The sequence below is a fragment of the Pinus tabuliformis genome, chromosome 9, assembly GCF_031772625.1.
Source record: "Pinus tabuliformis cultivar Carrire ecotype Pingquan chromosome 9, CPIR1, whole genome shotgun sequence".
NCBI lineage: Eukaryota > Viridiplantae > Streptophyta > Pinopsida > Pinales > Pinaceae > Pinus > Pinus tabuliformis.
This window is the reverse complement of record NC_142307.1, coordinates 1,792,279,295-1,792,293,284: the sequence shown is the minus strand read 5'-3', so window position 1 is coordinate 1,792,293,284 and position 13,990 is coordinate 1,792,279,295. Positions and strand designations below refer to the sequence as shown.

At 34.4% G+C, this 13,990-nt stretch overlaps 1 pseudogene; it reads right to left on the bottom strand.

The window, feature by feature from the left end:
• Window positions 1-235: 235 nt before the first annotated feature.
• LOC149155922 (L-gulonolactone oxidase 3 pseudogene) lies at window positions 236-805 on the bottom strand (annotated as a pseudogene).
• Between the last annotated feature and the right edge of the window lie 13,185 nt (window positions 806-13,990).

Here is a 13,990-nt window from a genome sequence, read left to right as displayed (position 1 = left end):
TTTCCTGTTAAACTTGTCCTCTTGCTCTCCTTCCCCCGCTGTAATGAAATGTAATGTTGCAGGCATATACTCCGGAAGAAATCCCCTGCGTCATGTAAATGTTTTAGCATTTTATAGTCGAGTTTTGTTGAATACGAACAAGGTTTTTTATTTCTATATTTATAATAGAAAAGAAATTGTCATACTAACTATTAAACATCTATAACAACAACAATTTCTCACCATTTTCCCTCGTCTATGCCACAATTTGCACTGTCAACAGTTGAAAGGCGGGGTTGGAAACTTTCCCATTTCCTGCAACCTCAATGGGCACTCTGTCCTGGATCATGTACAAGGCTTGACGCAGAGAAGGATACGAAGTTATAAACCCAAATTCATGGGCTTCAACAAACATCACGAATGATTTTTCTAGATCCGAGTTGTCTTTTAGATCCAGAGTAACGGATTGCTTGAACATTTTCTCCACCTTAAATGTCAACTGTGAGATGGCCCCCAGCACTCCCAGAGACACTTTGGCGGCCTTCAGATCCTCGTCATTGTTTTTAAAATGGAGGAGTCTTACATATCCTTCATCCGTATGCGCAGGAACAATGAGGCTCATGCCCACCACATATTCATGGATTCCACTTCCCTTACCCAACAATCGGCTCCTGTGGGCTGCAGTGCTAACGATGTCGGCCATGGAAATAAAATCCCAGTTGGTTGTTTGAGGAAATGCAAGACCCTTTGATGCAAGCGTATCAACGAGTACCCTCAACTCTACCCCGGCATCAACAGTCATTGTCATCGATTCCTTGTCCACCATGATACGAGAATTATAGTCCCGACTACTGATAACAACCCCTCCATCTCCCCCTGGGCAGGAAAAACGATTAAGGGAATGAGATCAAGCACTCATAACTTTCATCTTTCTCCCTTTCTTCACTTCATATGCAAATTCTTGGAGGAGTTCATCCTCAGACTTGGGGAAAACGCTTTGAAACCTTGCAGGTAGTTTCACCCTCCCACATCCTTTGTGAGATGGTAGCCCTTGGAAACGAATTGAACAGGTGGTGGTGGGCATGTAGCTATAAAATATAGGCCTGCAATGAAATTATAAGAATGAATTCCACCTATGATTCACCTTCCTGAGTTGCGCCATCGATTGACTCAAAATTATGGGGCTGCATGAACTCTGAACCTCAATTATACAGCTCGAGTTGGGCAGTGAAATTCTTGACCACACCAAGTTTGACAATGTGGGTCTGCCGAGACCCGCCTTCTTTTTAGTGGCTTTTCACAGGGCGTTTCAGGGTTACTAGCTTCTAAGCCAGCAAGATTTTCTAACTACCCAAAAGAGAGTTGAAACTCTGTTTCCAGTCCTCCCTTTGTCCTTCCCCCATAAAAACTACTTTAAAGGAGGAATTTGTCAATTACAAAAAAGCCTTGTTTCATTGCAAAAAAGCTTGGCAGTTGATAGAATGGTTATCCAACAGGTAAAGGAAAAATATGGTAATTTAGATATTTACCCTGGCGTGTCTCAAGAACATTTTAGAAGACATATTCCACCAAATGATGATGAATTTGACTGGGATGAAGCTACTTCAGCTGAAACAAAGACTCCTGATCCTCATCACGCACCCTAGAGTCATCTTCAGGATTCAAAGTTTGATCTTAGTTCGGAACTTGATGTAGAACATGCTGCTATTAGTCAGCTGGTAAAGAAGTTTAAAGATAAGACACAAGTTTTCAATTATGATGCAATTTTTTTGGTGGAGGTGAAGTCAAGGAAGGGTCTGACAAATATTGATCCTGACGTAGAACTTGAAAAGTTGAAACAAAGATTTGATATATGGAAAAAATACTTCAAAGATCAATTGCTTCACACTAAGATAAATTATTCTACAGAGGTAGGGGAGTGCAGATTCTACTGCAGAAAGGGCAAAGAATAAATGGTGGGGAAAGAGAAGCACCTAGCAGAGTTATGATGTTGGCTTAGAAGCATGGAATCTATTATCAATTTTGAAATAAAGAGGGAGCATGGGTGAGAAATTTGTTATGATATGTTGTACTGTTATTTTCCCTTTTGCTGTCTGCTTCGTACAGTAGCAACTAGTGTGGATTCACCTACGACTTTGAGACAAGTTACCTATCTCCAATAAAAAACGAATTTCTCTACTGAACGCAGCTAAAAAGGTTATAATGTTGGATAATCATCCCTAACTTCCATTGAGAGATACTTTGGATAATCTGTAGTAAATATCTTTGCAGAGAGATACTTTGGAGATTTACGTAAGAATGAAACAAAAATCGATGCCAAAGTTAAAGGAATGGAAAGGGTACTAGATCTACCAAAAGTAAGTCAAAATTTATAGGCATTAGAAGTAAAGGTACGAGCTGGATTTTTTTGGTTACTACGAAAGTTCGATATACCTGGATTTCAAGCTCCGAGTAAGGTATACAATTTAATAGAAAACTCACAGTTTTGATCTTTGCTTATCTATTTTTATATATGATTTCTTATAGTAGTCCTCTGAGAATGATTTGGAAGATAAGAAGATATTCAAGGGTCAACATTATTTCATTTCATATCTTGAAAGTCATGTAGTGGATGTAGAGACACTTTTGAAAGAAAAGGAACATGAAAACGCTATCTTATGCCAAAAAATACATCAATACGAAACTCGGTGATCAACATATGATGTCAAACTAGCCTCCATTGAGAAAATGTGGCAGAATAATATGACTTCATTACAACAAAGCCTTGCTTCACTGAAAAGCTTGGCAGTTGATAGAATGGTTATCCAACAGGCAAAGGAAAAATACGGTGATTTAGACATTTACCCTAGCGTGTCTCAAGAACATGTTAGAAGACATATTCCACCACATAATGATGACTTTGATTGGGATGAAGATACTTCAGCTGAAACAAAGACTCCTGATCCTCATCACGCACCCCAGAGTCATCTTCAGGATTCAAAGTTTGATCTTACTTTGGAACATGATGTAGAACATGCTGCTATTGGTCAGAAGAAGTTTAAATATAAGACACAAGTTTTCAATTATGATGCAATTTTTTTGTGGAGGTGAAGTCAGGGAAGGGTCCAGAAAATCTTGATCCTGACGTAGAACTTGAGAAGCTGAAACAGAGATTTGATATATGGAAAAAATACTTCAAAGATTGATTGCGTCACACTAAGATAATTTTGCAGAGGCAGGGGAGTGCAAATTCTGCTGCAGAAAGGGGAAAGAGAAGCACCTAGCAAAGTTATGATGCTAGCTCAGAAGCATGGAATCTATTATCAATTTTCAAATAAAGAGGGAGCATGGGTGAGAAATTTGTTATGATATGTTAAACTGTTATTTTCCCTTTCACTATCTTCCTTGTACGGTAGCAACTAGTGTGGATTCACCTATGACTTTGAGATAAGTTACCTATCTCCAATAAAAATGAATTTCTCTACTGAACGCAGCGAATGTTGGATAATCAGCCCTAACTTCCATTGACTCTGATTGATGGGTTCAAACAAGGGATGAAGTGCAAAGCATGGATGAGAAATGCCTCAATACTGTGTTTTGCCGGCATTTGTGTAACTCTATACACAATAGAATTAGTGTGGGTTAAATTGCAGGTTAAAGAAATGAATCACATATAGCAAATGAAAAAGAAAATCACAATCAAAAGAAGCTAACAATCTCAAGAAAGAAGATTGTTCCAATTATATGGGTTCAGTGCCATTGCAGTAAAAACTTGAAGCTTGTACATTTCTGTCTATGTAATTTTTCCAGTAAAATGTGGTGTATATTAGTCCAATTTCTTTTAGGTGTATGATGTTAAGCATGGAGGGAAGTGATACATATGCCTCTATCTAGAGAGTTTTGATTCATTTAAAAGAAAAATCATTGTAATCTGCTGTCTGAGATATTATACTGGCGGTTTTGATGTTTTCTTAGGGAGAAATCAAGGATAATTTCTCTTGACTGAGGATCAACAAGTTTCGTTTTGGTGCTTCTCATCAAGAAGTTTCTCTGGATGCTTCTCTTATACAGCCTAAGAGTTCATGAAGCTTATCTTCATAATAATGGAACAATTGAGTTCCTCTAATTATTCTACCTTTGAGAAGACTGCATCCTCTCCCATATATTTAAGGCCTAAAAGCCAAAGAAAATGCAACACAAATACAAACTCTTTGGAAATAGGGATTTTGCAACCTATTTTTATTATTTACCTATGTTTGTTTTCAATGTTCACAGAATGTTTGATGGCCAATTACCAGAAAAGTTCACACAACACATTACTAGGTCTTTATACTAAGTTTTCAAGAAGAATATTTAGTTGTGTAGCAATTAAGCCACCTACCACAATACTTGAGTGATTATAGATTAGATTATATGTTTTTGGGTTTTGCGTTTCATTTCGTTGATTATGATTTTCGATGCTTTATTACATATCTGAGTTTTGATCCTACCTCATTTGAGTAGAATTCAAATTTACACAATGGAGGTAGCTAATTTGTGTAGATTGAGTCCTAACGTAGTGTTTCCTTGAGTGTAATTGAAGTCTAATTATATTTTAATTATTGGGTTTGAAATTTTGTAATTGAAGTCAAATTATATTTCAATTATTCAGTTAAAAAAAACATAAAATATGATAAAAAAGACACGTCGTACAGAAACAAAATTGCATAAAAATTTTACTTCTTTGACTCCAACAAGTTTTGATGCATTTTCAAATATGGAATGACAACCATGATGTTGTTCACAATGTCATATCGCTTTTTTCACCTCTTCCATTACAATCTACTAGTATTTCTTTATAGAATCTTAAAAAATCATCACTGAAGATCAAATTATGATTAATCGTCAATTCCCCCATATACCAAAAAACAATGCCATGACTAGGTCGCATATGGAAAAATTACATCCCCGAAGAAAAATATCATATCTTATACAATCTTTTGTCCCTTAAAAAAAATACGGAAACATGTTCACATAAACAACAACAACTCCATAGATAATGGATAACCTCTGCATGAAACTACTATTATTTACAAAAAAACCATATTCAGAATACACAACTAATAATTGCAACTATAATTGATTATCATCCACCCTTGCTTTCAACAATGTCCATTCACATGTTGCTATTCTTCCACACTTTATGCCTTACAGCGTTTCCTTTGCAACATCTGGTGCAAATGCTAGTTATTATTTTTTTAAATAAATAAAAAAAAATTGAATATATATATATATATATATATAATTATATATAATTATAATTAACTACAAAATATCATATAATACATTGCTCTTTGAATTATTTCTGTGAAGAGATAGTGTTGATTATTTTTTATTCAATAAATAATCCTCAAAATAGCTTAAATAAAGTCGAAATTTCCCTGACTTTGAAGCAAGTCGTCACAGAGGTTTAAATATACCGTATGAAAATAAATGTAAATGAAGTAGGGTTTGAATTTATAAGATGTTTATAAATTTAGTCTTTATAGGATTTATCGAGGGTTGGAGCAGAGAAATAATCTCATGGATGATGGGAGTAATGGGCTTTGTATTTATCATGTGTCATCATTTCCATGTGTCTTGTGCAATCCTCAAGGTGAGGTCAAGTCAAGATTAATTGCAAACAATCAGATCCAATTTTTTTGACCAATTATAATTCAAAAAATTAAAATAATATAATTTAAAAAATAAATTAATTATTTTTATAAAGTTAAAATTACAAATATGAGTGTGATTTTTTTTTTAAATAATAATTATTGGAAATTCAAAGACATTATCGAATGCGTTATTCCTATCTGTCACAGGGATAATAAGGAAAAAGTTAAATAATAAATTAAAAAAAAAATGTATGAAATAGAACTTCGTCCTTTAACAAAAAAAAATAAGGCACACTGATATTGAATGCCCTTAGGTAAATTTAAGCTGAAGTTATCCTTCAACAAACATACTTTTATCTTTAATAAATATTGACGGTAAGTATCCCAGAAAAATTTAAAATCCATTGCAGGTCCACAGAAGTACAGTGAGGACCACTTTACTATTCTTATGCTTACAAATAAAAAATTACTAAACTACAGTAGTTTACTAAAATATTCGCCGCGTTTTGACAATTTTTTAAATTAAAATTACGAAATTTGATGTAACAAATTGTATCACAAGCAAAGAACATTAAAAGAACGAAAAACATCCCAGACTTGGAAAGCACGTGCTTAAAAATAGGTAGGATCCATGTTGAGTTTAAACATTGCACTCTACTTTAATGGGAAAATTCGCTTAAACTTAAAGAGTCTAATGCATATTATTCGGTTAATATTTTTTTTAAAGCTAAACATGGATTCAGGTGCATTAGCATGTCCATTTTCAAGAATCATAGTTTGGCATTGTGAAAGATGTGAAATTGCAGAGGAAATATTATTATTATGATTGAAGACTATTGCTTTGTAATGTAAGAATATTTACGAAAAAAAATCGTGCATATTTATTATAGCATCAAAATATTAATGTTAGAGGGACTGATTAGTCTCAATGCTTGAAATAATAGATCGAAGTAATTATTTATTGTGATGCATTGTTATTATACAGTTAAAAAACCATTTTAACTGCAACAAATCAAGATTTAACGTCAATTTCTTCTACCAGATTCCATCAACAGAATCTCTAAAAAGTCACATTATAAACAACTCTTTAAAAAAATGTAAAAGAAAACCGAGACTTCGAAAGCACGTGCTTAAAAATCGATGGGATTCTGACGTTGAGTTCACATATTTCACTCTATTTTAATTGGAGAATTCGTTTGAACTCAGGCTTTAAACCATATTTTGCTAATATTTTACTTTTAACGCTAAAGCTGGATTCAGGTGCATTAGCGTGTCCATTTAATCATAATTTGTTACTGTGAATGTTGTTTTATTATTATGATAGTTCTGAAATTGTTTTGTAATGTAAGAATATTTGATATATTTTCATATTTGTTGATATCGTTAAAAGATCAAACGAGAATGATAATTCTTGTTACTTCATATTATAATTTAAATAATGAATCAAAGGAGAGTGATAATTCTCGATACTTTATATTATAATTTAAATAATGAATCGAAGTAATTATTTATTGTGATGCATTGTAATTTATATTTAATTGCCATATTTATATTTTCATAAAGATGTTAGTAATTGAAAAAGGAGGAATTTTTACCCAATTTTTTATAAAGGTATAAAATGAATGTCGTGATATGGATAAAACATATTAGAGGTAATGCTTGCTAAGGATTGGTAGGAAATGCCTTCAACCTTGAATTAGCTTAATAACATTGTTTTTTATTCAGCATGTAGTGCATTGGTCATGAAAACTATTATTATTTGATATAGTGGAGAGCTTAGATAACATTGACAATTTGAATGTTAATATCAATAATATTGAGATGATGTTCAATTGGCCAACGTAAATTGATGTTTGTATAGAAGCACCTGAAAGAAGGATGGAGTTTGGCTAATTATCAAATGAAATAACAATATAAAAGCACTTTACCATGCCCTTTATGTTTCATTTAATGGACACTCTCATAGAAAACAAATGCTCTTTATATTCCCCTAGGAAGTTTGAAAGATAAATCAAACTCATTTATTGGTACTCCTTTTCAAATAAAAAGACACTCTTGGAGTACCATTTTCTTATTAGTTTAATTCAAATTAGTTCTCCAAGTTTGAGAAGGCCCTTATCTAATATTTCGGTGCATAAGATAGCCTCAAACCTAGTCCTAAAAAGCTTAGGCCCGTATCTCATATGGTAACCTCAAACCTAGTCCTAAAACATGAGATCATTTATAGGTTTATTGACAAATGCCTAAATAAAAAATATCTAAAAATAGCTAAATGAGAAACCAATGCCAAAACTATATATATGCAAAAGTTTTATTTTTTTTTCTTGATCTTTTTTTTAATGAGAAAATAGTTCTCCACATGTGTGCAAATAATATTTTCTTACTCAAATTTCCATCAAAGAAGGACACTCCACAAGCTACCAATACTAGTACTTGGTTTATGGAACAAAGTATCTCTCTTTATGAAGACATGGGAATTTCGTTTTAGACTGCATATATATTCATTATTCAATGATTTTTTTGGGTAAGAATGCCCAATATCCCCCCCTTTAATACTATGCTAATTATTTGGGTAATCAATAACACTTCACTAAGTTCATTGTTGTGAACCGAGAAACAATGTGGAGATTTACAACCACTTTTGCCTAAATTTTCATTTACCCATACTTTTCCCTTTTTCATAAAATTGTATTGGAGTGAAACCATCTTAGGTCATGTTGACACCTATTTCTAAAATCCTGTTATTTGTAATAAGCTACAATTTGTTTTCCTCTATTATGTTTGGCCACACCTCAATCGACCATCAATAACCTTGTTTTTATTACTCCAAAAGCCATCATTTTACTATCATGACCAAAAGGGGAGTACCACTAAGATATTTTTTTACTTATGCATACATCACTGCATCCATCATCTAATAAGAACATGAATACATATGTTTATGGTTATATACATCTTTCTCAAACTAGATATCGGTTTCATTATTTGAAAATATTTGTAGTGGTCACACCTTCTTTGTATTTTTTTAGTTCTCTCCAATCATAAAACATGGATATTAGACTTATATCAACTAAATAATTCAAATTTACATTATTAAAGGAAGTTCTGGCATTACAAACACTCACATGGATATAATAGTTTGCAAAAAATGATTAAGTTGCAAAGATATTACATTGCAAAAGGGTTACCATGTTTCAAAGGATTTCTGCATTGCAAAAGTTATGGGTTAAATGTTTGGCATGCCTAGATTATATTACAAGCCTATGGTCATAACTTCTCTAATATTATTTTTGTTGCATTGTGTGAATGCTACATATGGTCAGGTTTTAATGATCATGCATTGTAATGTTGTTTGGCTATGGTTCAAAGATGTGTTAAAGATTGATACAAATTATATAGAACGGCTTATTATAGTGTCTCTTATGTGATATCTATACATGGATATATATATATATATATATATATATATATATATATATATATATATATATATATATATATATATATATATATAATGGGACCTCTACTAAGTTGGAATTAAAAGAGTTTCATATTTCATATCTTGTATACCTCTAGTTTGGTGATGGTTGTAAATGTGTAATGTTTGGATCTCTTGACATATTCATAGCTTATGATTCACATTGTGATAAAGATACATGTGGTAACCTATTTCCTAGCATTATATGATGTGGATATTCAATATCATTATTGCATGTGGTATGATTTTCATTATATGTGTTTAACAAGCATTTGTCATTGCCTTGATTTCATGGCCTTAAAACCCGTGAGTTTAATTCTAGTTAACAAAGGGTTAGGAGTTTAATTCTTTAGTTCTTATTACTAGAGTTCATTTTGAGTTTTTACCAGTAAGGAAACCCCATAGTTACTGAGCACACCAAGTGTTACACAACATTTTTTTGACTTTCCCAATACTCCCCATTACTTGATCCTAGAGGACCTCTACAGTGAACCCCACATGCTTTCCCTTCATGAAGAAACTCCCATTGTGTCCCCCTTCATGAGCAGATCAATTTCATTTTGCACCATTTCCCCTGAAACTTTTGTTTTTCCCAGTTTACAAGACCGGTGCTAATAACCTTTGTCTCCCTTGTGCCGATGTGAAGAGATTAGTACTATCCCTAGCGTCAATCGAAGCGATTGAGCTGTGTTCCAGTCATGCCAGTCCTATTATGGAATGTTTTTTAAATTATGAGCCGCAGCTTCCAGCACTAGAAGCTTCGTAACAAAACTCTGGTAAATGGTTTGACCGGATGGGGTCGAGGATGTTAGTTTCGGCTCCTTTCCCTATAATGATGGAACTACCTCAAGGGATATGACCTTATTGGTTTGGAGTAAATAACAAGCTATTCATAATTGTAGCTATCTAGTTATGTGAGGGAGAAGTATGATTTGGTTTGGAGTGAAGCCTAAAAGGAAGAGTCTTAAAACTATTTTTGATTGAGGCCATCATGGAATGCTAGCAAAAGTGTGTGGGAACCTGGTCTTGTTAGAGGAGAACTGCAACGTCAAGACAATGGTTGTAATCTCTCTTTGATATCAATTTATATGCAACTATCAATTGATTTCCTACCTGTTTTTTCATCGTACATATTCATTGCTTAATGTTTCTTGACTTGTTAAGTAGGTTGAATTACAATTTGTCTATTATCACGGTTGTTGTTTGCTATTGTTTACTTGTTTTAGGTGCTTGAAGAAGGAAGCGAGAGATAGGTGGAGCAAGCAAGCAAGGACATCATCAAACGGGATAAGCGTACTAAGAGGTAGAAACTCTTAATTGGTTCTAACCTAAGGAAATCTTCCATAGAATGTATCTATTGTCGCTAGACCCATCATTGGGCTAGAGGAATTTGTTTGTGTCTGCACTTATAATTTTACTTCACCACAAATTGGCAACTCCACTCGGGAGCCAATCCTTCTTTTTGTCTTGTTTGAGATTTCACGATTTCATGTGAACTTTTCTAGTTCCACTTTTTCCCTTTGGTTTTTCTTCTTTTCTTCTGCTTATTGGTTTGAGTTTGAAATTCATAGTATCAGATCTGGTACCTGCTTTAATTTTTTTTTGCTCCCTCACTTAGCTCGTTTAATTGGCTGATAGTCATGCCGATCAGCGTGATATGGTGAGAAATAGTCACGTCAACCTCCCTCTGGCACCTATTGTTAGTTAGGTAGTCACGTCGATGCCTAAAAGTGAAGATTAGGGTCTATCCCCAAACTTGGCCAGTGTGTTTTGCTCTCATGATTTTCACACTGTAAGCCTTTTAGACCGTTTTCTCCCTGAGTAGAAAGATTCATTTAGCTTGGTTTGTGTGCTTGATTGGTTTAGCCCACCCTATGATGTGTTAAGTCTGGCCCTATGTGAAGCTAGTTTTTATTTTTTCTTTGAATCCCTCGATAAACACTATTTATGGCCAAACAGTCGCATTGATCAGGCCTACCAGTGCTAGTTTTAGCCTGAAAGTCATGCTGGTTGTGCTGATTAGTGCCACTTTTGGCCCAGAAGTCACTCTCATCTCTGACTTAAAAAAATTCAGAATTTCTCACATTCCAGTGCGAGTGTGTCTTGACCCTTAAACTCTCTTCTTCCACCTAGAAGTGACTAGGATGCTTTTTTTTCAATTGAATGAGTGAAAGGGTCTCGTTTGTTCTCTTATTTCAAGTGTCTCTTTTCTCTTTCCAAGCATAGATTACATTGCTTGGTTTCTCGATTGAAGCATTTATGTGTTTGGTTGGTTTGATTCAGGGGATAAGTTGCTTTTAATTTCATTTATTTTGCTTTGGTTTTGATTGACGCTTGTTTGTTCAGAATTGTGAAAATTGTCATTAAAGTGCTTTATGTGAAAGATTCATTTTGCATTTTATGAAAAGAAGAACATCATTCAAGTTTACTTAAGAGAAAATCTTGCATTAGTAGCATCATTAAGAAGCTATAAGTGCATCATCATAAGCATTGGAAATGAAATGGAACTTCTTTTGTTGTTAAGGGAAGATTAAGTGCATTTAGGACATCTATTAGTGAAATTTTTGATTCTTTGATTGTTGCATTGATTGTGTGCTCTCTATCCCTCAATTAGTGTTTACTTTCATCGAAGAAAAGATTTCGTTTCTCATATAGCTGCATGTAGGAGTTTTGTCATATGACACTGGTAGGGCCTTGTAATTGAGACCTAATTCAAGATCAACCATTAAAATTTATTGAATTAACCTAAGGAAGCATTGAAATATAAAGCTCACATTTAGTGGTCTAGGCTAGACACGTTTTCCAACATCTTAAAACCTAGCAGCTATCATTCACTTCAGCACTAGATAGCGCTAGCATAGACTTTCGCTCCTCGTACTATCGTGTATATAATGATAGACCCCACTAGGTCTACAATCCTTTATCCATAGGAAGCCAAGTCTGCCACATTGTAAACGCGATACACTGAACACAACCTTCGGGAAGATTTCCTACCCATACTTCTCAGTTCACCATGAGGTATTCTGTAGTTCATGATTACCTGGTAATCCTTTTAGCTATATCACCCTGAGTAGTCATTTTGATCTTTTTGACTCCCTAAATATAAAATACCACCGAGTGCCTATCCTTTTGAGCTCATTTGAGGTCGAAAGTGATAGAGCCAGCATTCGTCTTTTCCTCGACTCTTAAAATATGAAAAGGCAAAGTTTTGTTTCAGTGTCTTAAAATTAACTGCCCACGAAATATTCCTAGTTAAAGTTATATTCCTTAGTAATTATTTAGGGTCGATTCCAATGGCAACATTTCTAGAGTATACCAATCAAGTAGTCCTATTGGATTGTAATTTTTGTCCTTTTCCTTCTTTTGGAAACGCTAGTGCTCCTTATATGGCGACGTTGTCCCTTCCTGGGTTAACCATTGGTCTACATGTCTAGTTATTTTCAACCTCGGTGGTCCTGAGTGTGCCAACTCCTACCCCGCCATCTCCTTCATTCGAATCACGTCACTATGATTCTAAGGTTGACCCCTCACCTTCTTCCCCCATTTCTTCACCCTCCTCTTCTACTTTGCTTGGTGAAAGTTTGAAATCTAGTAACCAGGATGCTAAGAAGAAGAAGAAGAAGAAAAAGAAGAAGAAGTCAAATAAGCGAGAGGCTAACTATGCATATATTACTCCAAATGCATCCCCTGTCAACAAACCTTCTAATCCTTCACGGAAGGTAAAATTCCCTTGCAGGCTCTGTAAGGGTGACCATCTCCTTCGAGACTGTCCTATCATTCCCAGAGTCTTAGAGGTATGGACTCAAAACCTAAACCTATTGAAAATAGCAACAAGAAATGCTAAAAATAGAAGTGCCAAAATTAGCATTGCTGTAAATGGAATTTCGGGATACATTCCAATTTTAGTTAGTCCCTAAACTAAAATTGAGAATTAGAATTAGAATTTGATCTTAGCAGCTGTTTGTAAAATAATTAATTAATTCATCTTGAGTTAATTAGTTATAGAAAATCAAACATGAAGTCTATGTGAAGACATGCAACAATTTCTCTATTGATTGAGGGAGCTATTCCTTGATTTAAGGAGATCAAGATGACTTGTACTTTGAGTTGTAATTAGTTAGCTCAGTTAACTTAGTTAAGTCCAGTTAGATTAGTTCAAATAGTTTGTTGAACTAATTGTGAATTCAATTAGTTAATGCATGCACGCATGTAACTACTGCACTTCAGATAACTGAATATTCTCTCATAAATAACTCATCCGTGTCAATTCAGACAGAGACCCAGTTGATACCAGATGATGGGACAATGTACTATCAGTTGCAGGAATATTCCATGGAGGATATCTCTTGCATGCAGAAGGAATTCATTCCTTGGAGATTGCACAGTTACTTTTGGGTTTGGTGAGTGTCTGATGAGGCTAATTCACACAGGTGGCAACATTGCATCCCAAGGAAAAATGCGCAAGGAAATAGGAGGCTTGGAGGGCTGAGGGAAGAAATATCTTTTGTCTATTCAGTCTGTGAGTTGTATTGTTCAATTGTACTGAGAGCAGGATAGCTTGTGGGCTGATTCTTTGTGTAATCTAAACATATTTCCACTTGTATGATAATACATAGGTCGAGGTTTTTAGCTGAGGCTTTCCCCAGAGTATTCTTCTGTGTTCATGTGTGATTGGTTTCTCATTCTTCGTTATATGTGTTCTATTTGATCTTGCTCATAAATTGGTTAAGCTTCCACAAGTTTGTTGTAGAAGCAAATCTTGTATTTTGCTTTAGTATATTGCATAATCGGTTGATCTATAGTGGGAATTTCTACATGGTATCAGAGCAAAGGTGATCAAAGCGAAGAACAATATACAAAGAAGGGAGAAGTTCAAAGTTTTAAGTTCCTAATTATAGAAATCGAGTTATTATCACAT